This window comes from Microcaecilia unicolor, chromosome 9 (genome assembly GCF_901765095.1).
Source record: "Microcaecilia unicolor chromosome 9, aMicUni1.1, whole genome shotgun sequence".
NCBI classification, from domain to species: Eukaryota; Metazoa; Chordata; class Amphibia; order Gymnophiona; family Siphonopidae; genus Microcaecilia; species Microcaecilia unicolor.
Window position 1 is genome coordinate 119,153,167 of NC_044039.1, and position 27,046 is coordinate 119,180,212.

The window sequence follows — 27,046 nt, forward strand, 5'->3', positions numbered from 1 at the left end:
ATGGTGTCTGTCCGACTTTGGATGTTTTGCAAAGAACGTCCAAAATCTGAATAGGAAAGAAAGTTATTTTGAAAAAAGAAAAAAACTTTTTTGAACAAGATTTTGTGCTTTGTACATTTTTCTTTTTGGACCATTTTTGAAAAAAAAAAAAAGAAAAGCGTTCAAATGAAAAAACTAGAAAATCAAGCCATTGGGATATAGGAGGTGCCAGCATTTTTACTACACTGGTTCCCCAGACATCCCAGGAGAACAGTGAAGCACACTAGGGGCACTGCAGTGGGCTTCAAATAAATGCTCCCAGGTACACAACTCACTATTGCTATTATCTTATCTGCTGAACCCCCAAAACCCTGCCAAAACCCACTACCCCCAACTGTACACCACTACCATAGCCCTTACGGGTGAAGGGGGCATCTATATGTGTGTACAGTGGGTTTCTTGTGAGTTTAGGAGAGCTCACAGTTTCCTCCACAAGTGAAACAGGTAGGGAGAGGTAGGAGCCTGGTTCCACCTGTCTGCAGTGCACTGAACCCACCACTAGACTACTCCAGTGACCTGCATGCTGTTCTAGTGGACCTGAGTATAACATCTGAGGCTGGTAAGTAATGTTTTTCATCACATTTTTGGGTGGTGGGAAAGGGTTAGTAACCACTGGGGGAATAAAGGAAGGTCATCTCTGATTCCCTCCAGTGGTCATCTGGTTATTTAGGGCACCTTTTTGTGCCATATTTGTTATAAAAACAGTTGTAGCTCAAAATGTCTTAGTTTTAGTCCTGGACGGTTTTGTTTTGTTCCATTATGGCTGAAAAACGTCTAAGTCTTGGGAACACCCAAGTCCTGGCCTGAACACGCCCCATTGAGATTTGAACGCACTTCTGACGGACCTCATAGAAAAAAGTCTAAAAATGTATTTATTTATTACATTTGTACCCCACATTTTCCCACCTATTTGCAGGCTCAATGTGGCTTACATAGTACCGTGAGGTGTTAGCACCTCCGATGATGAAAACAAATACTGATTTGGACGTTTTAGTAAGAAAAAGGTCCAAATGCTGCTTTATGCCACTTTTTAGATGTTTTTCTGTTTTGCAAATGAGCCCACTGGTAATTTAGGGCACCCTTTTGTGCCTTATTTGTTCTAAAAACAGGTCTAGCTCTAAACGTCTTAGTTTTAGTCCTGGATGGCTTTGTTCCATTATGGCTGAAAACGTCTAAACATTGGTTTTGAAAATACCAATTTGGATGTTTTTGTGAGAAAAACATTCAAATGCAGATTTATGCCACTTTTTTGGATATTTTTCTCTTTTGAAAATGAGCTTGATAGTAACCTATGGAACTTTATAAGTCTAAGTGCTTTGAAAATACGCCTCTATACATATTAGGTTTGTTCCAACAGTTCTTGTAATAACAGTCAAACTCCACCCAATATCAATATCCAGTATATTATATATATACAATTTTTTTTTTAAATAAAGAACTCTCAGGGTATATAAACCTTTCTCACCTCTGAGTTTTATACACTTACCTCTAAATCAGTTCTTATTGTAAACATTTTACTGCTCTTTTAAAACAATTTAAAGAATTTTAAAATAATTTTTTAAAACTCATCTTAATAGCTGTCGGCCTTGGGGGAATTCTCTTCCAACATGCATCATGTTTTGCTATTGCTGCTTCAGGAAAACCCTCTTTAAAAACCATCAAAATTAAGATATCACTCTGGGCTTCTTTTATAAAGCCACGCTAGCAATTCCCGCGTGGCAACTGAGAAGACGCCCATAGGAACTGAATAGGTTTTCTCTCATTTGCCGCACCAAGAATTGGTAGCACAGCTTTGTAAAGAGACCCTCTATTACCATTCATCTTAATAATATTTTCAAAAAAGTGTTTTACCTCATGTTTAGCCCAACCCACACTGCCGACTGCTCTGATTCTTCCAGTCAAGATGGCGGCTAACTGTTCAAACAAACTCTTTTATAATCACTATTACAACTAAAGAAGAAATGTCGAAGGCTAGAACGCAGCTGGCGGAAATCCAAGGATGAAGAATAGAAAGTTTGTTGGAGGACTGCAGAAACTGAATATAGAAATCATTTAAGTTTCGCTAGAAGATCTTATTATTCAGAGCTGGTAGGAACAGAGAGACCTAATTTGAAGAAGTTGTTTGGTTTGTTACAAGAAAATTTACAATTACTTAATTCATCTATTTCTGCTCAGCCCACTGCTGAGGCTTTGGTCAATTACTTTGCTTCAAAAGTAGATACTATTCATCAGTCATTTAAGATATCTTTAGATTTTGAAGACAATGTTAAAGGGAATCTGGATAAAGTGATGCTTGATAATATCCCATCTGATAGATTATGGACTACATTTGAACCTGTCTTTCAGTCCTCTAAGCTCTCTAGTAAGTAGGCTGTCTAGATCTGGTTGTCCGTTAGTTGTAATTCCATCCTAATTATTAAGGGATCCGTCTACTGAGCTACTAAAATAGTTGAGTCTGTTTGTGAATTCTGCATTGAAACTATGTTGGTTCCTCTTAGATTTAGAGCATATTGTATTGACACCTATATTAAAACAATTTAAGGGGGACTTAACCTTGGTTTCCAATTTTAGACCTATTGCAAACATTCCTTTTCTTGTAAGTTGATTGAGGGGTCCTTTTATGAAGCTGCAGCAAAAGTGGGCCAGCGCTGGCATCGGCACGTGTTTTTGATGCACGCTGAGGCCCCTTTTACCCCAGCAGGTAAAAGGCAGGTTTCCCTTTTCTTAAAGAAATGGCTGTACGGCAAATAAACTATTTGCCGTGCGGCCATTTTGGGGAGGAGCACTGCAGTAAGGGCTCCTGCGCTAACCCAGCAGTAACCGGGCAGCAATGCCTGATTACCGCTGGGTACACATCAGCGCTAGAAAAATTGAAATATTTTTACAGCGCCAGAAATGGCACGTGCTGAAGGAGGAACTACCGCCAGGTTGCTGTGGTAGCACAACGGTACTTCCATTTTACTGAGCAGTAAGCCTGGATTGGGATTACCGCCGCTTCGTAAGAGGGCTCCTGAATTTGTTGTAGGATCTCAACTGGTTAATTATATTGAAAGGTTCAGTCTTCTGCATAGCTCTCAGCATGGTTTCTGATCTACACAGAGACCCTGCTGCTGTTTATAACCTCTGAGGTTAGACAAATTTTGTGTAATGGTGGAGAGATGGTATTATTTCACATCTCAGACACCTTTGATACCGTCAATCACGATATCCTACTAAACATGTTATCTGAATTTGGCTTTAGCAGTTTGGTACTTAATTGATTCGAATCTTTTTTGAGGAACAGACAGTATGTACTTTTTGAAGGACGGCAGATTTTCTTCGTCATGGGTATCTCTTTGCGGTGTTCCCCAAGGCTTTCCCATTTCTCCAGTTCTGTATAATTTGTACATGAACTCTCTTGAACGAATTAAGCTGAATCCAGATGAGCTTAAGTTGTCTTATGCAGATGACATTTTCTTCCAGATCCCTGTGAGCACACTAGAGTTGCTATTCAAAGTGATTTAACCATCCAGAAACGGCTCCTGGCTGGTTAAATCGCTTGTGCAGGGCTATCTGCTGATATTCAGCACAATTAACTGGTTAGTGCCTCTGAATATCACCATAGACCGTTAAACAGTGGGGGCGGAGTCAGCACTTATGCAGTTAAGTGTCAATATTCAGCACTTAACTGCCTAAGGGGCCCTTTTACTAAGCTGCATAGGCAGCACGTTCGCACGTCCTACATGCGTCAATTTTGAACTACCGCCTGGCCCAAGCGTTAATTTCATTTTTGAAGCATGTCCGCTCCACGGTAATTGGCATTGCATGCGCACTGACGATTACTGCATGGTTAACACGTGAGACCTTACCGCTAAGTCAATGGGTTTCGGTAAGGTCTCAGACCCAAAATGGACACGTGCCAATTTTCATTTTTGCCATAGGTCCATTTTCGACCCCCCAAAAAGAGGCCTTTTTTGCAGGTGCACTGAAAAATGGTCCTGTGCGCGTCCGATACATGCGTCTACACCAGCGCAGGCTATTTTTCGGTGCACCTTAGTAAAAGGACCCCTATGTTTAGCGGTTAAATCAGACTGCAGAAAAGTCAGTCCTATCTTTATGAGGTATCACTTCTGTGGTTAGGTTCTGAATATTGGACGTAACCACATAAGACATAGCCAGCCGCATAAACTCAGAAATTCAATGCCAGTGCCCAGGAATGACCTCGGCATTGACTATCTAGGAATAATGCTGGCAGCAGCTAAAAAAAACCATACTCATCACCACCACCACTAAAACTATTTACTGGATCAAATCATAAAATGAAAATATTTTGCGACAATGTTCAACTGAACTGTACTTGACTAGTGCACACACAAGAAATTAGGGCTGCATTTTGCTTAAAATTTTGATCACACTTAATCGCGTGATTTTAAAGGTATGTTACTTATTTATTTATTTTCCCACTGCAGCTCCTTGTGACTTTGGGAAAGTCACTTAACCTTCCATTACCCAGAGTCACAAGCAGTGACCACAGGAGGATTACCATATAATTCTGCATATGCTTCTTGGAAATACAGGGGTTATAAATGAAATCCAGTGAATGAAAGTACTTTGTCAAATCTGTCACAGTGCGTATGATGTCACCTGGTTATTCTAAACCAGAAAGGAATTTGTATAATCTGAAAACAACTTGACTGCTAGCAAGAAAAGCAGCCATTGTGTTTTCCCAATAAGCACAGAATGGGAGAAGCTTGCGATAAATCATCACGATTCATGTTCAGAGAGACTGAGTCAGATTGCAGTAGAGTGCTTACTCAAATTGCAGCTGCCAAAAGCCTTTCATTGATTTTTGAGTTTTCACCAAATTGACAAGGACACTGCAACCAAGCTCATTGCTTCTGTATACTAACAACAACTGTGGGGGAGGCAGACAACCCAAAAAGTCTAACGAGTCTGTGCAATATCTTGTTTTATTTTTGTTAGCACTGCAGCCTTGCATTCTAAATGGTTTTACTCTGTGCTTATCTAATTTTCAATGGGTAGTTTCCTTTCAATGAAGAAGTAATCAAATATGAGTACAAATGTGTACTAAAATGTAATCCACATTTTAACGTGATTTACAAAGGAAGAATGTGCTGAAGAGTGTTCACATTAATTGATTTGATTTGCTTACTTTATTTATTTTTTGTCTATTAGATTGTAAGCTCTTTGAGCAGGGACTGTCTTTCTTCTATGTTTGTGCAGCGCTGCGTATGCCTTGTAGCGCTATAGAAATGCTAAATAGTAGTAGTAGTAGTGGCCTGCGGAAGAGGGAGAGCAGAGATGCTTGAACCCCATATCTTGGCCTATTGTGTGGAAAAAATAAATATCAAGGGGTATAAAAACCTATCATACCAGATCTATAAAGCTAATAAAAATAATAAATGAACCCTGGTATATACCCAAATGTATATGAAACATCGGGGCCCTTTTACTAAGGTGCGCTGAAAAATGGCCTGCGCTGGTGTAGACGCGTGTATTGGACACGCACAGGGCCATTTTTTAGTGCACCTGCAAAAAAGGCCTTTTTTTTTTGCTGAAAATGGACGTGCGGCAAAATGAAAATTGGTGCTCATCCATTGTGGGACTGAGACCTTACCACCACCCATGGACTGAGCGGTAAGGTCTCACACATTAACCGGGCAGAAATCGTCAGCGTGCATACACTGCTGCTTACCGCCCAGTTAGTGCCACACGGTAGAAAATAGAAATTATTTTCTGCCTCGCATTTTGGACGTGCGTCAAAATTAGAATTACCGCCCGGGGCATGTGGTAGCTGGGCATTGTACGCACTCAGGCCCCTATGTGCTTTAGTTAAAGGTCCCCATTATCTTTATTAATCAGTCTTAAAACATACATCAAACAAAAACCACATAGCCCCAATCACAGACTACCCCAAACACTGTTCCTTAATGAATGATGATTCCAATCTGTCCCAATGAAGGAATAAAAAACTCAGTCACTTACCTGTGGGAAATCATCCAGTCAAATCACCATTGAGGAATATATAATTAGTAGAACTCTCACTTCTGCATCAAATAGTCCTTCCAAAAATTCAATCATTCACAGAGTGTAGGATTCGTAAGGCTTGCTCCAGTATTGCCAGCAGATAAAGCTAACCACCGACGTGGCATGCACCAGCTCCTCACTAAGGGGTACTTTTACTAAGGTGTGCCGAAAAATGGCCTGTGCTGTTGTAGGTGCATGTATTGGACGTGTGCTGGTCCACTTTTCAGTGTGCCTGCAGAAAAGTTCTTTTTTTGCCCGAAAATGGGTGTGCGGCAAAATAAAAATTGGCACATCTATTTTGGACCTGAGACCTTACCGCCGCCCATTGACTCAGCAGTAAGGTCTCATGCTTTAACCGGATGGTAATCGTCAGCATGCGTACACTGCTGATTACCACCCGGTTAGCGCCACATGGTAGAAAATAAAGAATATTTTCTGCCGTGCGTATTGGACGCACTTATAAAATGGAATTACCGTCCGGGGCATGTGGTAGCTGGGCAGTAGTTCCAAACTGATGTGCGTGGGATGCACGCAGGCACCCATGCGCCTTAATAAAAGAGCCCCTCAAAGCTGTGATGATGGTGTAAGAGCCCCCACTTGAAGTTAATACAGGGTTAAAAATCAGTTCAATATCCCCAAAGTCAACCTGGTTGTCCTCAATACAGTCCTGTATTTAACAAATTGCTTCCTCTGGAGGACAGAACACTCGACCTGAAAGTGAATATACAACAGAATACATCTACACACCCAACCTCCAAATTATAACTCTCAAAATTCCCTGCGACTCATCCACAACATTCACCTTTACATCTCATTACTAATAATTAACACAATTTTTAAAAATATATAAATCAGCAGCTTACCAGGGAAATACACAATCCTAAATCATAGCTGGGCAGTAACCGCCAAAAGACACTGTAAAAACCCAGTATAATTACACCTGTTCATGTTTAAACTACATTAACACTACCCTTAAATGCTGATAGGTTAACAATTTCCTTAATTCTCCAATCGTATCCCATTTAAATCAGCCACTCCACCTCGTTGTTCAAACGTCCTGGAACCACCGTTTTTCACAAATATATCATTCTCTGTTTCCTTTGCAACAGTGGTCCAGACACATCCCCTCCTCTACGCAAAACTACTAGGATTAATACCACATAATGCAAATCCTGGAATGAATGGCCAGCTAGCAACCAATGTGCAACCAAATGTTCTGCTATACACTGTTTAATTTTCTTACGAGTTTGTCCAATATAGTAAAGGCCACAAGGGCAGACCACACATTAAACCACCTGTTCACTCTCACAGTTAGTATAAGATTTCAAATAAAACATTGCTGTAGAGTGAGGGATCTGGATCTTAGATGTGTCATAGAATACTGACAGTACAAACAGTGGCCGCATGGAATACGTATCGCTTCATGGTACAACCTCACCTTGAGTATTTTGTTCAATTCTGGTCGCCTTATCTCAAAAAATATATAGCAGAATTAGAAAAGATTCAAAGAAGAGCAACCAAAGTGATACAGAGGATGGAACTGCTCCCAAAGGAGGAGATGCTAAAGAGGTTAGGGCTGCAGCTTGAAAAGAGACAGCTGAGGACGGCTGAGGGAGGATATGATTGAGGTCTAGAAAATCCTGAGTGGTGTGGAGTGGGTGGAGATGAATCGACTTTTCACTCATTCAAAAAGTACAAAGACCAGGGAACACTCAATGAAATTGCATGGAAATACTTTTAAAACAAATAGGAAAAAATATTTTTTTCACTCAAAAAATAGTTCATAAGTACATAAGTATTGCCATACTGGGACAGACCAAAGGTCCACCAAACCCAGCATCCTGTTTCCAACAGTGGCAAATCCAGGTCACAAATACCTGGCAAGATCCCAAAAAAAGTACAAAACATTTTATGCTGCTTATCCCAAACATATTTTCCCCAAGTCCAATTTAATAATGGTCTATGTACTTTTCCTTTAGGAAGCTGTCCAAACCCTTTTTAAACTCTGCTAAGCTAACCGCCTTTACCACATTTTCTGGCAAATAATTCCAGAGTTGAATTAGACGTTGAGTGAAGAAAGATTTCTCCAATTCATTTTACATTTACTATTTTGTAGCTTCATCCCATGCACCCTAGTCCTAGTATTTTTGGAACGCGTAAAGAGACGCTTCACGTCTACCCGTTCCACTCTACTCATTATTTTATAGACCTCTATCATATCTCCCCTCAGCCGTCTTTTCTCCAAGCTGAAGAGCCCCAGCTGCTTTAGCCTTTCCTCATAGGGAAGTCGTCTCATCCCCTTTATCATTTTCGTTGCCCTTCTCTGCACCTTTTCTAATTCCACTATATCCTTTTTGAGATGCAGCGACCAGAATTGAACACAATATTCGAAGTGCGGTCGCACCTTGGTGCGATACAAAAGCATTATAACGTCCTTATTTTTGTTTTCCATTTCTTTCCTAATAATACCTGGCATTCTATTTGCTTTCTTAGCCCCTCTGAAACTCATTGCCGGAGGATGTGGTAATGGCAGTTAGTGTATCTGGGTATAAAAAAGGTTTGGGCAAATTCCTGGAGGAAATGTCTATGGTCTGTTATTGAGATGGACATGGGGGAAGCCACTGTTTGCCTTGCGTTTGGTAGCATGGAATTGTGTTACTAATCGGGTTTCTGCCAGGTACTTGTAACCTGAATTGGCCACTGCTGGAAGCAGGATACTGGGCTAGATGGACCATTGGTCTGACCCAGTATGGCTATTCTTATGTTCTTATATCCAATACCATGGGATTTAAACTCTGTGTCAGTAATTCCTCTATATTACTGCTCCTACAATAAGCACATCTAGGTAACTCATTAAGGGTAGGATGAACTCCTAAAACATGCCAATACTTTAACATTAACTTTCTTATAGTAAATGCGCTCTAAGATTATGGGAGAATACGTACCAGTGCATTTTCTCACTGTTTTAGTTGAGTCACAAATAACAATGATCTATGACCGTACAAAGCATGCTTATATGCGCGTTTAATTACTTTACGAGGATAACCCCTTTCAATAAATCTATTAAACACAGCCCCAGCCTGCAATTTGTAATCTCAATTGAAGAACACAAACGTCTTAACCGCAGGTATTACCCAATCAAGAAACAAAGCCATGGTCCAGTGAGAGGAAGTCCCACATGACATCTGCAAGGGTCACCAGTGCTGTTTAAAATTCGGGCTAGTTGCAAAACATAACTGGAGGCAAGCAGCCACAGATGCACTTCCAAAAGGGTGTGTCCAAAGGGGTGCTTCTTTTTGGAGCCACTGAGGGCTGCTGAAGGCTTTCCTTTTTGCAAGATCTTGGATTGGGGGTATTTAAGGGGTCCTTTTACAAAGGCATGCTGAAAAATGGCTTGCAGTAGTGTAGGTGCGGGTTTTGCTCGTGTGCCGATCCATTTTTTAGCGTGTCTGTATAAAAGACCCCTTTTTTTGCTGAAAATGGACGTGCAGCAAAATCAGAATTGCCGTGCATCCATTTTGGGTCTGAGACCTTACTGCCAGCCATTGACCTAGTGGTAAAGAATCTGGGCAGTAATGACCTACGTGCATCATATGCCACTTGGCATTATGCAAGCCCGAAAATAAAAAATATTTTGCAGACCCACACCAAAAATGAAATTACCGCAAGAGCCACGCAGTAGTCGGGCGGTAACTCCATTTTGGAGCATGTTGGGTACGCGTAGACGCTTACGCATTTTTGTAAAAGGGCCCCTAAGTAAAGAGTAGTTGGGTGGGTAGGAAGATGTAGGTGGATGGGACCCTGGGGTATGGGGATATAGTCCCTCTGACTTAGAGATTCAGGGACAAAAGATTTCTGTTTCAGTGGTAGAATACATTTCTGAGGCTAATGTTTGCTTATGGTGCTATGCCAGCATTGTCCCTATGAAACTCGAATCCAGGATCCCTGCAGCCAGGAACTCCAGGTTTCAGACCACGATGACATTGCATCATAGACTAATACTAGCCGCAGAAATATGAGTTAAATATGTCTCTTAAAACACATGGGTTAATCCTTAAGGGCCTTAATGTACCTCCCTTCACTAAGAAGCAATAATCAATACCTTCATTTAAATGGGATTTGCATGGAGGTATACTAATTTTAGCACACATTTTTTTAAGCATCTTTTCTATGAGTTGAAAACCTTGTTAAACCATAAGTACAGTTCAACTCACAAAAAGACACATGAAAAAATGAACACCCTAGTGCAGGGCTTCTCAATCCAGTCTTCGGGGAACCCAAAGTCCCATCGGGTTTTCAGGATATCCACAATGAATGTGAATGAAATAGATTAGCATGCACTTCCTCCTTTGTATGCAAATTTATCTGTCATATTCATTGTGGATATCCAGAAAACCCGATGGGATTTGGTGTGCCCCAGGGGCATAGCCAGACCTTGCGGTGGGAGGGGGCCAGAGCCCGAGGTGAGGGGGGCACATTTTTGTCTGCTGCCTCGCTGCCCTGCCACTCCCCACCCACTGCTGCTGCAAGTACCTTGGCTGGCGGGTCTCCAACCCCCACCAGGTGAAGCCTTTGTCCAGCGCCGATCTCCAGCGCTGCTGCTTTGCCTGCCCTGCTCTCTCTTCTGCTCAAGTCCTGCACGTTCCTTTTAGTGAAATTAAGCATGCTCAGTTTCACTAAAAAGAGCGTGCTGGACGTGAGGGGAAGAGAGAGCAGGGCAGGCAACAAGGCGGTGCCAGAGACTGGCTCTGGACGAAGGCTTCAGCTGGCGGGGGTTGGGGACCCCTACCAGCAAAACAAGGGGCCCAGAGGAAATTTGGGAGGGCCCAGGCCCCCGTGGCCCCACATAGCTACACCACTGGTGTGCCCTGAACACTGGGTTGAGAAGGCCTGCCCTAGGCTATTGCTTCTATCCTACTATCTACTGAAATATAGCTGCTGTTCACCCCCACATAAGCTATAGAGAAATTTGTAATAAACTTGGCCTAGGTCACTGAATTTTTCAAATACTTCCTTGATTCCTTTTAAGTCACTCATGTAAATAGGCATTTGAGAAATTCAGTGACCTGGGTCAAGTTATGACAAGTTTCAAGATTGTTTTTTTTCCACTGTAGCTTCTCTGGGTGTGATCCAAATCACTGAAGTACAAGGAAACACATCAAACAGTTAGAGTACTTTGTATTGTATTCTTTGAAAATTACAGAAACAATAGCAGTATTGAGAAAGCAGCAGATTGTGTGGTATGATTTCTATTTGTCATGTCACTAAGGAGGATTTTAGCCAATGAAGATCCCACCCCGTAGACCAGAATGAAATTAACTGAGGTCCGGGGATACAGAGGCTTTTCCCTCCACCATAAAGAAATCACTGCCATGTTGTTATGACCACTGTTTGAATGTGAAGTAGTGCTTGTATCTAATTTAGTAGTTAAGTCCTATTGATTGTTGAATGATTTCTATTTGGACAAATTTCTCAAGTGATTGAAAACTTATTCAGGACTAGCTATGGAAATTCTCCAGAGGCCCTGCAAGCTACCTCCATGGATTGCCAACTGGCTCCAGATTCAATTGTATGCAAGACTTTCAGTTGTAATTTCCCGATTGCATTCCCTAAGAAAAGCAAGATGAGGGTAAAACCAGAATTGGATTAATCTTATTGTGCAAATCTGGGGCAACCTCTTCCCTCCCCTAAAAATCAACTCTTTACCTCTCATAACAACAAGTCAAAACTGCATGCATAATTGGGGCAACACCCACAGATTAGAATTATATATGGTGGAGTAGATGTACAGGTTGGGGTTTCACGAGCAGGGCTGGCTTTTGAATGGGTGGTGCCCTAAGTGGGGTAGGTGGCAGCTTCCCCAACTGGCCACACACCCCAAGTAACAGGGGGTGGCCTCCTCCAGCCATGTCCTGCCAGACAGAGAGGGCAGGTATGTCATGCTTCAGGTTTGTGCATACTTGGGATGGAGGGGCAGTTTGTATCATCAGAGAACAGTGTAGTCCCAGGTTACATGACAGACCTTATAGACCTACCAACCAGGAACAGAACTGGATTATCACGAACATACCTAAACCTCCACTACCCAAATTGCAAAGGACTCAAATACAAAACAACCCATGCATCTAGCTTCTCCTACATAAGTGCACAGCTATGGAACGCACTCCCAAAAGCTGTGAAAACAATCCATGACCACCTAAACTTCAGGAAATCACTAAAAACCAACCTCTTCAAAAAGGTTTACTCCACCGATCCAACGTAAACCCCCACACCTGGCAACACAGCAAAACCAATGATCATACTGGACAATATACAATCTTCCCTTCCTTCATGGTACCTCAAACGCACCTACCTTATTTGACTACAACATAACCTTGTATTTGTTCTCAACCGGACTTGGCGAATGCCTTTACAGTATTGTGTAAGCCACATTGAGCCTGCAAATAGGTGGGAAAATGTGGGGTACAAATGTAACAAATAAATAAATAAATAAATGTTTACATTCACTCTGGTGCAGCAATGGCACACCTCGTTATATTGTGCCCTGAACGATCAACCTGCTTACCCTTTTCTAAAACTAACTCTGCTCTGTGTATGTGTAAGCATGGGAGTACATGGTAGCATATACGCACACATCATGACTGCATCAGGGGCCTAGACAGACCTCGAGGTGGGAGGGGGACAGAGCCCAAGGTGGGGTGGACACATTTTGGTCACCGCCACTGCCCCCCCCCTCCGCCGCCCACTGCCACTGCTGTACATCTTGGCTGGTGAGGGTCCCCAACTCCCGCCAGCTGAAGCACTGCCATCGCAAATACCTTGGCTGGTGGGGGGGTCAGCAACCCCCGCCAACTGAAGACTTAATCCAGCGCTGGTCTCTGGTTCCACCGCATTGCCTGCCCTGCTCTCTTTTCCTCTCACGTCTGGCACACTCCTTTTAGTGAAACTACCTTCTTCGTATTCTCTTACTCCTTCTCCTACTATCCACAGGGGACATCAATCCCAATCCAGGTCCCCCACATCAATCCTCATCCTATCTATGCAGACCACTCCAGAAAGTCTTCAACCTCATTTCCATTCCCCTCCTCTCCCCCTCTTCCCTCCCCTTCTCGTGCGCCCTATGGAATGCCCGATCTGTCTGCAACAAACTCTCCTTTACCAATGACCTCTTCATCTCCCGTTCTCTCCAACTCCCCGCCCTAACTGAAACTTGGCTCACCCCTGATGACTCTGCCTCAGTCACAGCCCTATGCCACGGAGGTTATCTTTTCTCCCATTCTCCCCACCCAGTTGGCCGTGGTGGCGGCGTTGGTTTACTACTTTCGCCTTCCTGCAGTTTTCAACCTCTCCTCCTACTGCAGTCTCACTGCTTCTCATCCTTTGAAGTTCACTCCATCCGTCTATTCTACCCGCTGCCACTCAGAGTTGCAGTAATTTACCACCCCCCTGATAAGTCCCTATCTTCCTTCCTTACTGACTTCGATGCCTGGCTCTCCGTTTTTCTTGAGCCCTCATCCCCATCCCTCATTCTTGGAGACTTTAACATACACACTGATAACCCATCCGACTCATACGCTTCTCAGTTCCTCACTCTAACCTCCTCCTTCAACCTCCAACTGAGCTTCACCACCCCTACTCACCAATCTGGCCACTGTCTTGACCTCATCCTCTCCTCTACCTGCTCACCCTCCAATCTCTGTGCCTCAGCTCTTCCTCTCTCTGACCATCACCTAATCACTTCCTGCCCAACACTAACCACTACTTCCAGGAATCTCCAGGTTGTCGACCCTCCCACCTTATCCTCTAGTATCTCTAATCTCCTCCCTTCCATCATGTCCTCCGAGTCTGTCGACAAGGCTGTCTCCACTTACAATGCCACTCTCTCCTCTGCTCTGGACACCCTTGCACCATCCATCTCCCATCCCACAAGGCGTACTAATCCCCAGCCCTGGCTGACCCCTTGCACCCAATACCTTCGCTCCTGCGTCTGATCGGCTGAACGCCTCTGGTGTCCCGTCCCGGGCTCTTACCTGGCGGCCCGCAGTAGGGGGCGAGGACCAACTGAGGCCGCGGGATCCGGGGCGGCGAGGACGAGCCGCCGACGGGGCCGGCGCTGCCGCGGGCCGCTCCAAGGCCGGCGTTCCGCTGGAGCGCCGGCCTCGGAGAAGGAGATACGCCGGCCAAGATGGCGGCGCCGGCGGCGTCGTCCTCCTCGCTGGAGCAGACCAGCGAGCCAGCCCCGCCTACTCGCGCCGGATTGGCGCATCGACAAGGAGACCCCGCCCGCCGAGCAGGCTGGCCAATCCAGGCCTCCTTTGCCTGCCTGGGCCAGGGGGATTGGCTCCAGCTGCTGGAAGGGGAAGGACGGGCGGGGGATTTAAACCACGAAACGGAAGGAGTCCAGTGCTTCCGTTTCGTTCGTCAGAAGCCCACACAGTGGATCGGAGACTGTGTCCTCTTCAGCTAGCCGTCCTTGCTAGCCACCTTCAGAGACTGTGTCTTCTTCAGCTAGCCGTCCTTGCTAGCCACCTTCAGAGACTGTGTCTTCTTCAGGTAGCCGTCCTTGCTAGCCACCTTCAGAGACTGTGTCTTCTTCAGCTAGCCGTCCTTGCTAGCCACCTTCAGAGACTGTGTCTTCAGCTAGCCGTCCTTGCTAGCCACCTTCAGAGACTGTGTCTTCTTCAGCTAGCCGTCCTTGCTAGCCACCTTCAGAGACTGTGTCTTCTTCAGCCAGCCGTCCTTGCTAGCCACCTTCAGAGACTGTGTCTTCTTCAGCTAGCCGTCCTTGCTAGCCACCTTCAGAGACTGTGTCTTCTTCAGCTAGCCGTCCTTGCTAGCCACCTTCAGAGACTGTGTCTTCTTCAGCTAGCCGTCCTTGCTAGCCACCTTCAGAGACGGTGTCTTCTTCAGCTAGCCGTCCTTGCCAGCCACCTTCGGAGTCCGTGTCTTCTTCAGCTAGCCGTCCTTGCTAGCCACCTTCGAAGTCTGTGTCCTCTTCAAGCTAGCCGCCCTTGCTAGCCACCTCCAGAGACTGCGTTCCTCTTCCAGCTAGCCCTCCCTGCTAGCCCCTTGCAGAGACTGTGTCCTTTCCTGCGCTAGCCGTCCTTGCTAGCTGCCCTCTAGAGACTGAGTTGCTGACTACCAGCCAAGCCGACCGTCACCCCGCGGTTCCAGCAGTCCTGCTGACCGCCTGCAGCTGAGGGCTCAACCCTCGGTGAACGGCGGTCACCGCGGGTGAAGATTCGGGGTGCGCGGCGGTCCTCGGAGGTCTTACCAGGCCTCCGGGAACCTAAGGGCTCACCAACAACCACCACAGGACATCTGGAGTAAATCTCGCACCCATACTGATTTCATCCATTACAAATTCATGCTATCCTCCTTCCAGTCCTCCCTATTCCTTGCCAAACAGGACTATTACACCCAATTGACCAATTCCCTCAGCTCTAACCCTCGTCGTCTCTTCGCCACCCTTAACTCCCTCCTCAAAGTGCCCACCGCTCCCACCCACCCCCTCACTCTCTCCTCAATCACTGGCTGACTACTTCCGCGACAAGGTGCAGAAGATCAACCTCGAATTCACCACCAAACTATCTCCTCCTCTTCACCCTATAACCCACTCCCTCAACCAACCAACCCAGGCCTCCTTCTCCTCTTTTCCTGATATCACCGAAGAGGAAACCGCCCATCTTCTTTCCTCATCGAAATGCACCACCTGTTCCTCTGACCCCATTCCCACCAACTTACTTAACACCATCTCTCCTTCCGTCACCCCCCATCTGTCATATCCTCAACCTTTCTCTCTCCACTGCAACTGTCCCTGACACCTTCAATCATGCTGTAGTCACACCACTCCTCAAAAAACCATCACGACCCTACCTGTCCCTCCAACTACCACCCCATTTCCCTCCTACCCTTCCTCTCCAAGATACATGAATGCACCATTCACAGCCGTTGCCTTGATTTTCTCTCCTCTCATGCCATCCTCGATCCGCTTCAATCCGGCTTTCGCCCCCTACACTCGACAGAAACGGCACTATCTAAAGTCTGCAGTGACCTGTTCCTTGCCAAATCCAAAGGTCACTACTCCATCCTCATCCTTCTCAACCTATCCGCCGCTTTTGACACTGTCAATCACAATTTACTTCTTGCCACACTGTCCTCATTTGGGTTCCAGGGCTCTGTCCTCTCCTGGTTCTCCTCTTATCTCTCCCACCGTACCTTCAGAGTACACTCTCATGGTTCTTCCTCCACTCCCATCCCGCTCTCTGTTGGAGTTCCTCAGGGATCTGCCCTTGGACCCCTTCTTTTTTCAATCTACACCTCTTCCCTGGGCTCCCTGATCTCATCTCATGGTTTCCAATATCATCTTTATGCTGACGACACCCAGCTTTATCTCTCCACACCAGACATCACTGCCGAAACCCAGGCCAAAGTATCGGCTTGCTTATCCGACATTGCTGCCTGGATGTCCAACTGCCACCTGAAACTGAACGTGGCCAAGACCAAGCTTATTGTCTTCCCACCCAAACCCACTTCTCCTCTCCCTCCACTCTCTATCTCAATTGATAACACCTTCATCGTTCCCGTCTCATCTGCCCGCAACCTCGGAGTCATCTTCGACTCCTCCCTCTCCTTCTCTGCGCATATCCAGCAGATAGAAAGACCTGTCGCTTCTTCCTCTATAACATTAGCAAAATTCGCCCTTTCCTCTCTGAGCACACCACCCGAACTCTCGTCCACTCTCTCATTACCTCTCGCCTTGACTACTGCAACCTACTCCTCACTGGCCTCCCACTTAGCCATCTATCCCCCCTTCAGTCCGTTCAGAACTCGGCTGCACATCTTATCTTCCGCCTGGACCGATATACTCATATCACCCCTCTCCTCAAGTCACTTCACTGGCTTCCGATCAGGTACCGCATACAGTTTAAGCTTCTCCTACTAACCTACAAATGCACTCGATCTGCAGCCCCTCCTTACCTCTCTACCCTCATCTCCCCTTAAGTTCCTACCCGTAACCTCCGCTCTCAAGACAAATCCCTCCTCTCAGTACCCTTCTCCACCACCGCCAACTCCAGACTCCGCCCTTTCTGCCTCGCCTCACCCCATGCTTGGAATAAACTCCCTGAGCCCATACGCCAGGGCCCCTCCCTGCCCATCTTCAAATCCTTGCTCAAAGCCCACCTCTTCAATTTCGCCTTCGGCACCTAACCACTACACCTCTATTCAGGAAATTTTGACTGCCCCAACTTGACATTTCGTCCTTTAGATTGTAAGCTCCTTTGAGCAGGGACTGTCCTTCTTTGTTAAACTGTACAGCGCTGCGTAACCCTAGTAGCGCTCTAGAAATGTTAAGTAGTAGTAGTGGTTGGAGACCCCCACTAGCCACCCAGGGGCCCAGAGCAAATTTGGGGGGGGCCCAGGCACCAGTGGCCCCACCTAGCTATGCCACTGGGCTGCATACACCAGTCCAAACAGAGAACAACCACCCTGCATGCTCAAGGCTACTACATATATAAATTAGCAGGGCATTTATCCGGACAATAGATACCGTTATCCAGATAAATGGTTTAGTGAGGCCTATCTGCAGATATTCAGTGGTACTATCCAGGGCTGAGCTTGGGCAGAGTTCAGTGTTTTATGGTTAAAGGCAATGTTTAGTTTGATAACCAGATAACTGTCATGATAAAGGGACTTAACGTAAGCTAGATGCTAGGAAGCCCATTTTATACCTATGGGCTTTTTATCATTTAACACACGGTAATTCAATTAGGAGAGTAAAAATACTGTCCTACTATTATCCAGTTTGTTATGCAGATAGCAGTTTCAATATTGCCACTGAATCCAGATATTCAGCACCAGCTACTTTCTGGATAGCAGCACTGAAGATCTGGATTTAATGCAGCTACAGCAAGCTGGATGAAAATTGGCCTGTACAAAGCTGGGACATGTGTGGGCTTGAATATCTGGTTATTTTTAAGCTGGCTAACACATAACCACTTAAGTCAATATTCACCATTTAAGCTGCCATGGGTTACCACATAAAAATACGACAGACATTTCTGCCCTCCTTAATATACAATGCTACCCCTCCACCAATTCGATCCACCCTATCACTACAATATAATTTGTACCCCGGTATGACAGTGTCCCACTGGTTATCCTCCATCCACCAGGTCTCAGAGATGCCTATTATATCTAATTTTTCATGTAGTGCAATATATTCTAACTCTCCCATCTTATTTCTTAGGTTTCTGGCATTCACATATAGACAATTCAAACTATGGTTTGTTGTTCCTATTTACATCATGCTCAGTACTTGACAGTGTTACTTTGCAATCTTTTGTCTGATTTTTATTTTTATTTATGGACACCCACCTGCTTATAATCGAAAGAGAAAAATGCCTATATTGCGACCCAAATCGGGAGATGGGCGTTTTTCTGGCAAAGGTGCTCAAATCGGTATAATCGAAAGCCGATTATGGGCGTTTCCAAGTGCACTCCGTCGTGGAAACGAATAAAGTTGATGGGGTGTGTCGGAGGCATGTCGGAGGCGGGACTGGGGCGTGGTTAGCAGCCGAGGAGAGATGGGCGTCTTTAGCTGATAATCGAAAAAAGGCGTTTTTACCACGATTTTGGGTCACTTTTTTTGGACCCTTTTTTTTCACGAACAAGTCCCAAAAAAGTGCCCCAACTGACCAGATGACCACTGGAGGGAATCGAGGATGACCTCCCTGGACTCCCCCAGTGGTCACTAGCCCCCTCCCACCAAAAAAAAACCCACTTTATAAACTTTTTTTCCAGCCTGTATGCCACCCTCAAATGCCGTACCCACCTCCATGACAGCAGAATATGTTCGATCCTCTCACAGCCTTTCCCTGGGTCAGATGTGGCCCTCGGGTGCACTACAGGGTCACATCAGCATTGCATTGTGGTGGGTGTAGGGTATTGGGCTCCATGATTTCATTAGCTTGTGTTACAGTCTCACGATGTTGGTAGTTGGTAGGCGCTTCTCCCATGGTGCTTTTCCCCCTGCCTACTGGGTCAGAGTGTGCCCTGTTGTGTTTCCGGTAGTCCATGAGGTAGTGGCCATTTTTATTAGCCAGTTTTAGATCCCTTCCATGTGTTAGCCACGTTAGAGAACTTAGTTCTTACCTTGAATGTGGCTGAAAGAGGGCATTGTACAGCATTCTGCCAGCACTGACCTGCTACTCTCACTACCAGGAAGACTCGTTGCCAGTGGTGGGGCACAACCTCTGATCTGCAGTTAACTGTGAGTAAGCGTGCTTATTCCAATAAAGGACGTTTTCGGAGAGATTAGTCTTCAGGTGTAAACTGGTGTGCCAATGTTATACAGCAGTAACAAGTCCTAGAGGCCTGCGTGTATGCAGGTCCCTGGAGCACTTTTAGTGGGTACCGCAGTGCACTTCAGCCAGGTGGACCCAGGCCCATCCCCCCCTACTTGTAACACTTGTGCTGGTAAATGGGAGGCCTCCAAAACCCACTGTACCCACATGTAGGTGCCCCCTTCACCCCTAAGAGCTATGGTAGTGTTGTACATTTGTGGGTAGTGGGTTTTGGGGGAGGGGGGTTGGGAGCTCAGTACCCGTGGTAAGGGAGCTATGCATGTGGGAGCTTTTTCTGAAGTCCACCGCACTGACCTAGGGTGCCCAGTTGGTGTCCTGGCATATCAGGGGGGCCAGTGTACTACCAATCCTGGCCCCTCCCATGACCAAATGGCTCAGATTAGGACGTTTTTGAGCTGGGAGTTTTTAGTTTCCATTATCGCTAAAAAAAACAAACGCCCAGCTCAAAAACGTCCATTTTTTTGAAAATACGGTTCGGCCCGCCCCTTCACGGACCCGCTCTCAGAGATAAACGCCCATGAAGATAGACGTTTCCGTTCGATTATGCCCCTCCTAATCTATTATGGTCTCTTTTGCAACCTCACTACTGGGATACCCTATCTTCCCTGTTTTGGTGATACCTTTGAAAGATGATATTAGACAGTTAACACACATCAATATACCAATGGCTCTTTGAGAAAGCTCATAAGGGTGAAACATGAGCTATACTGGAGTGAAACATCCTGAATAAATACTCGCCTATTGTCACATTGCTGTTTTTGGCATCTAAAGGTCCCACTGTGTTTGATTAGGTAAAAAAAAAACAGTTTACATAAATTATGATCCTTGTTTTAGAAGCATCTCTATGTGTAAATTGTCATTTGCATGTATATGCAAATCTATACAAGTAAATGCTGCTACTTCAGAAAGCCGTTGTGTGCACATGGAGATCCTCACCACACAGAAATTTCAGGAGTATGTGGTGGCATGGTTTGGACAGGGACAAAATTCTACACATGTGTTCCATATTTTACAAAGGGAATATTTATATATATGCGAAAAATATTCCCTATTGAGTTTTACACCACCTCAGAGGCACACACAGGTTTCATAACAGTGCTTGCTTTGGCAAGGGCTTTATACAAGGGATTAAGGGGTCCTTTTACCAGATGGTAGTAAAAATGGCCCTGTGGTGGCATCGGCACATGGGTTTGCCGCTGGCCGAAGCCTCCTTTTACCTCCGCTGGTAAAAGGTGTTTTCTTTCCAGAAGGAAATGACTATGTGCAAAGCCAAGGAATTGGTGTGCGGCTATTTCCTGGGGGAGCCCTTACTGCCTCCTATTTAGGAGGTGATAGGGGCTCCGGTGGAAGCCCAGCAATAACATCACTGGGCACGCCCCCTAAGCTAGAAAATATAAAAGTGTTTTCTAGTGCTGTAATCACTGAGCCTGATGTAATGTTTGGGCTTCTGAAACACGGTGATAGGGCACACCGTGGGCACACTTCTGGGCACGGTGATAGGGCCGAATTGGCATGCGGCGATGCAAAGGTACATCTGCCAGCGCTTCATAAAAGGGCCCTTAAGGGAGTCATTCTCCTTAATTCTCCATTGTTTATTTTGACCTCCACAATGAAATCAAATTAAAATAGCAGCCTCACTACTTAATTGGTAGCACTTACAAGTGTAGGTTTGTAGGATGGTAGAAAAATGTCCACTAACTCAAAAAATGTATAACACAAAATAGATTAGTAGTTGACCAACTTGCCGAACAATAAAAACATCTCTAATTCAAAAAATAAGGAATACAAAAAACTTTTTTTTAATTGTTCGGCAAGTTGGTCCACTATGAATGTATTTTGGTTAGTAAAATGAGGTAACTATCTATGAAAGTGGTTCCACTTATAGTTGGAAACTGCTGGGATTAATTTATCCATGTGCATATTTCTAAAATGGCTGCTCCCACTGCACATGGCAGCATTGGAAGAGCCTTTTCTAAAGTAATGCTGGAATTGAGTACATCCCTGTAGTCTCCACATTCTATGTAAAGTGGTGTGGTAGCCATGTTAGTCCACTTTTAAAGGTAATAAATAGAAACAAATCAAAACATAGAAATGAAAATAAGCTGATACCTTTTTTATTGAACTAACAATATATATTTTTTTATTAGCTTTCAAAGACAACACCTTATTCTTCAGATAGGAAATGAGCACATCTTGACAAATATCAGAATATATAAGTGAAATACAAAAGCATTCCAATGACAGTCTCACAGGAAGAGGGTGGGGTGAGTTAGGTAAGAAACAGGGAGAGCTGGGTGGGAGAGAGACAGGGAGAGAAGGATGGCTGATAAGAGGGTATCAAAGCAGTAGAATTTTATGGTTTTTATAATGGGATAGATAACCTAGATCTTTGTTAAGTCCTGTCTGGTGGTTGTCAAACACTGCATCAATCATTTTATGTTGAGAATATTAAAAGGAAATGTTAAGACAGTCCAGAAATGTAACACCTTTGATGTCAAAATGATGAAATATTTTGACACCCACCAGCCACCCCCCCCCCCCCCCCCCCCCCCCCCCCACCACCAGATATTCAATGCTGGTCACAGGAAACAGCATTGAATATCTGGGCTAAGCGCTGACAATGAGGCTTAGCTGGCCTGCTCCTGCAGGCTGAATAGTGGAGGTAAGTTTATAGAATAGCAACTAAGTGCAATTAAATGTGTAACTACAAATTAGAGCCAATTAGCACAATTAACACCATTTAAAGGCTATTATTGGTTCTTAAGGCCAGTTGGTACCTAATTTAACAATTAAGTTAGGCATGAAACTGGCGCTATTCCATAACTTGCATGCCCAAATTTGCATGCTAGTCGGAAATCTGGGCGTGCAGCTTTATAGAATCTGGCCCTGTGTGTGCAACAGCTCCATATATTTCCAGCAATTGCAGGTGTAACAAGACAAAACACCACAATCCATCACAGTCTGAGGAGATTGCATTCATTGGGATTTATTAACTGCTTTTATGAAAAGATTCCCCCAAGGCAGTGCACAGCAGGTACAGAAGGTACAGCTTGACATTAAAATTGCAATCTTGTTAACAACGCAACAATAAGGAAATAATCCAACATAAGCATAAATACAAACAATGAGGCAAACTTAGAGATGGCAAACTGAATTCTAGAACTAGGAATAACATGATAGAATTTCATTAGTGTATTTGGTTAGAGCAGCAGGCTGTGAACCAGAGAGACCAGGGCTTGAATCCCACTGACACACCTCCTTGTGACCTTGTATAAGCTACTTAACTTTCCATTTCCTCAGGTACAAACTTTGATTGTGAACTCTCTGGGTACAGGGAAATACCCACTGTATCTGTTACGTCTGTGCTCCCCTCGCCCTCTGGTGGCCAGAACCGGTGGCTGCTATGGACTATCACCCGTTCCAGACTTTAGCCCAGTCCGGTCCGGATCTTCCAGACTGCCAGACCTGCTTGTTTTGTTTGAACCTTCACAGCACCCTTAGTTGCCTGGTGATTGTTGCAGTGAGTCTCAGCTGCTGCTGGGCTTATTAGCCATTTTGAAACCTTTCTGCTTTGCCTTTGCATTGCGTCTAAGGCCCTGGTATGTTGGTGCTTTTGCACTTCAGCCTGAGTTTGTTTCCTTGCTCTAGTTCTTGCCTGAAGTCTTGCCTGTTCTAGTTAGTCTATGTTTAGTTTAGGGTATTGCTTGTTTACTGTATTGCTTGTTTCCCAGTCTTGTGTCTTGTTTGTATGTCTTTGTCTAGTTCTGGGTTTATCTGTGTTTGTTCCTTGCTTCAGTGGCTGCTTGCAGCTTTCAGTTCAGTCTCCTGTCTAGCGGTGTTTGTTCCCTGTTTCAGTGGCTGCTCACAGCTTTCAGTCGTGTCCTTTAGCCTATCCTTTCCCTGCCTTGCTGTCCCTGTGCTGCCTAGCTGTTATCCAGTCCTGCCCTTTCCAGTAAGTCCTGCCGGCCACCTGAAGCCTGGAGCTCAACTCTTGGTGAAAAGTGGCCAGGTGCAGGTGAAGCCTAACTGTTTGTCAGAGATCTGCCCTGTCTCTAGCGTGGGGTGGTCTTGCCTGCCACTGCCGCTCCTCGGCAGTGGTCCAAGGGCTCACAAACCCAGTGTCCAGCTTTGTAAACGTGACAGTATCTGAATGTAACTTGCCTTGTACTACCACTACTAATTATGTCTATAGTGCTACCAGACTTATACTGCACTGTACACATTATATGCGTACCGAGAGCAGGGGGGGCAGTCCATCTTGGGTGCACGCTGCAGGGGGGGGGGGTGCAGAGAACAGCTGTGCGGCTGTCAGCTCCGCCAGTTCCCTGCTCCTTCTGATGTTACATCCTGTTCCTGGGCAGAGGGAGCAGGGAACCGGCGGAGCTGACAGCCGTGCAGCTGCTCCTAGCACCCCAGGAGGTAAGAGCAATGCACCCAGGGGGGAGGTGTTTGGAGGTGATGCACCGGGAGGGGAAGACGCTGTACCTGGGGGGGGGGAAGCTGCACCCGGGGGGGGGGGGGGAGTGCCCAGTGACGATCTGCCCCAGGTGTCAGCAGACCAAGAAACACCAGTGATTTTATGCATGTACTTATGTCCCTAGAGGACTCACAATCTAAGTTTTTCTACTTAGGAAAGTGGAGAGTTAAGTAACTTGCCCAAGGTCTGCAGTGGGAATTGAACCCAGGTTACCAGGATCAAGGCCTGCTGCACTAACCATTAGTCTACTCCTTCAATACTGGAAAGGTGTGAGCTAAATGCTAATCCCCAATATTATGCCGGCAGTAGGCAGCATGGTAAGCTGCCACCGGCAACACTGACCCTTGATATTCAATGCCAGGCTATATCTGGTGACTGGCATTGAATATCCAGTTTTAGTTTTGGCTGTGGCAACTTAACTGGCTAAGCAAATATTCAACGCTAGTCGGTTAAGTTAATAGTGATTAAAGATAGGCTACTTAAATAACAGTCCTGTCTTAACTGCTCAGCTTAGCGGTTTAGCAGCTAGCCGCTAAGCGCTAATATTCAGGAGAGATAACCGGCTATCTCACACTGACTATCAGCGCTTAGCCAACTAATCACTATTTTAAAGGCCAGGAGTAGTTCCTGGCCGGTTAAATAGCGCTGAATATCGGGCCCCAAATAAATAAAATTCTCCTGCTTTGACCCCATTAACACTGATACTCAAATTTATAATGTGCAGTTGAATTTATATCTTCACCATCTAAATGAAAAAAAAAACAGCTATAAAGTACCAAACCTATGCTTCTGTTTAAAGGCTATCTGCTTCCAAATCTATCTGTCTACCTTCATTGCATTCAATAATTAACCATCAATTGACCAATAAGCAAGAATCTGATTCAAGAATCTTTATGGTCTCAGATTATAAGAACAGATTCGACTTTGATTTTATTTTCTAATATTCAAAGAGGCTCGGATTTATTCAGAAATGCCTCAGGGCTAATGTGACTGTGGCCAGAAGCCAAGATTATTGTGGACACCTAAGGCTCAGAGGAAGTCCAGATCTAATTTAAGTAGGATCATTGATTCTTAGCCATCCTCTGAAATACAAGGGCTTTTATGGATGAGAAAGTGAACTGGTTCATAAGTATTCCAAAGTATACACAATCTCAAAGGTGCTATTCCTTCAGACTAAACTAATTGTGAATCTTTGAACAGCTATACAACTTTTATTAGGCCAATACAAAATATCCAACCAACATCCCACCAGATTAGGTTTATTGGACACTAGAGTCAATTTTTTCTTTGAGTTATTCACAACAAAATGGTTTACACAATTAAAAAGAAAAAAAAAGGAGTACAGCAGGAAAGAAAGAAGCTGGGAATTGAGGTTAGGGAAGATCAATGTTAACAAAATGAAAGACATTGGCATAAATCAAGTCAGGGTCAAGCAGAGGCCTAGGTTCAATAGTGCTCCTCTCAGCACACAGATTCCCATTCCTCTGACAGGTGGAGGTGAGGCCAAAAGCTTGCTGGAAGAGCTATGATTTTGCAAACCACTGCAAAGATAAGCTGGCAAGGAATTGCAGAGTAAGGCAGCCCTATAGTTGAATGCTATCTGACCAGCTTATTTAAATAAATCCAACCTGAAGCCTGATGTGTTTTTGTGAAATGCTCAAACATCGAGTAGTATAATCAGACACAACCCTAAGGGTACAATAAAACAATATTCTATTTTTTAAATATTCTATTTAAAAGATGTTTGAAAAGCTGCTAAATAATAATAAACAAAGGTGGGTGGTAAACGGTAAAAAAAATTATATACATTACCATAGCATATGTCCCAAAAATGCATATAAGCAACTTTAAAGGAATGAGTAGATTGTAAAATACTGAAAGAGAAAAGGAAAAAGGTGAAAGGAAAAGGGGACGGGAAAAGAGGAGGGGGAATTTATTCAAATGGGGGGACAACATTTTTGCATTATCCAACAGAGCTTTCTATGGAGCAACTAGTAATAGGAAGGGTGATGCAGTAGCCAGTCAGGGTGAGGGAGGGGATGACGACAAATGTCTTCTTGTCCCCTATACACATGTATCTGATGAGTACATTCAAGTCTAATTATTTGGGGGGGGGGGGGGATAAAAAGGAAATTACTAACACCTGTGTTTACAAAGGCGCACTATAGGCGCGTTAGCATTTTTAATGCGTGTTAAATGCTAATGCGCGTCAAACGCTAACGCGCCTATAAGAATGTATTGGCGCATTAGCGTTTAACATGCCTTAACTTTATAGGCGCATTAAAAATGCTAACGCACCTTAGTAAACGTACCCCTAAACAGACAAATGAGAAGATCTCAGGTTTTGTAGTGGGGAATAACGGACACAGTGATTAAATAGATGTGTCAGTAAGGATAGACTTAATGGCTAGTGTGAGTATTTTAAACCTGACATGATAGGGGAATGGAAATCAGTGTAAGGCTTTTAGAAAGGGGGGGGGGAGAAAGAGAGAGAGAGAGAGAGAGAACATGATCTAGCTTCTTAGAAAGGATGATGAGTGTCACAGAGTAATTCTGAATAAGTTGAAGGCACTTCATGCTAGTTACAGAAATGCCAGTGAGGATGGCATTGCAGTAGTCAGTCTCTTAAGAATAAATGTATGAAGAAGAATTAGCAGGTCTTTATTTTCTAGGAATGAATGAAGTATGTGGAGCTGATGCAAAAAAAGAGAGATTTTCTTATAATGGCAGATGTGTGCTTTTAAATTTGTGATGGGTTTTGTTAATGTATGGGAAGAATCGAGATGGTTTAAAATTACTAAAGGGTCCTAGGGGCGTAGCCACGGACAGGCCTGGATGGGCCCAGCCACATTTGCTCCAGGCCCGCCCACCCTAACTAGCCCCAACCCAACAACATCCAAAACTCATTTTACTAACCGGACTGAAGTCGTGACTGCAGAAGCAGAGTAAAGCTGGCTCAGCCTTCCCCTTCTCTCTCAGCTCTGGTCCCGCCCTCATTTCCTGTTTACGCAAGGGCAGGATGCTGAGAGAGAAGGGGAAGGCTGAGCCGGCTTTACTCTGCTTCTGCAGTCACGACTTCAGTCCGGTTAGTAAAATGAGTTTTGGATGTTGTTGGGTTGCATAGCAGTGTGGGAGA

The 27,046-nt window shown here is 44.8% G+C and overlaps 1 long non-coding RNA gene across 1 annotated transcript; it reads right to left on the bottom strand.

Annotated features, from left to right (window-relative positions):
• Positions 1-753: 753 nt before the first annotated feature.
• LOC115477286 lies at positions 754-15,889 on the bottom strand. Its single transcript, XR_003943308.1, has 3 exons — positions 15,879-15,889; positions 7,026-7,032; positions 754-842 (listed from the first exon to the last, which is right to left on the bottom strand). It is a non-coding gene; the product is annotated as an uncharacterized LOC115477286 (long non-coding RNA).
• Between the last annotated feature and the right edge of the window lie 11,157 nt (positions 15,890-27,046).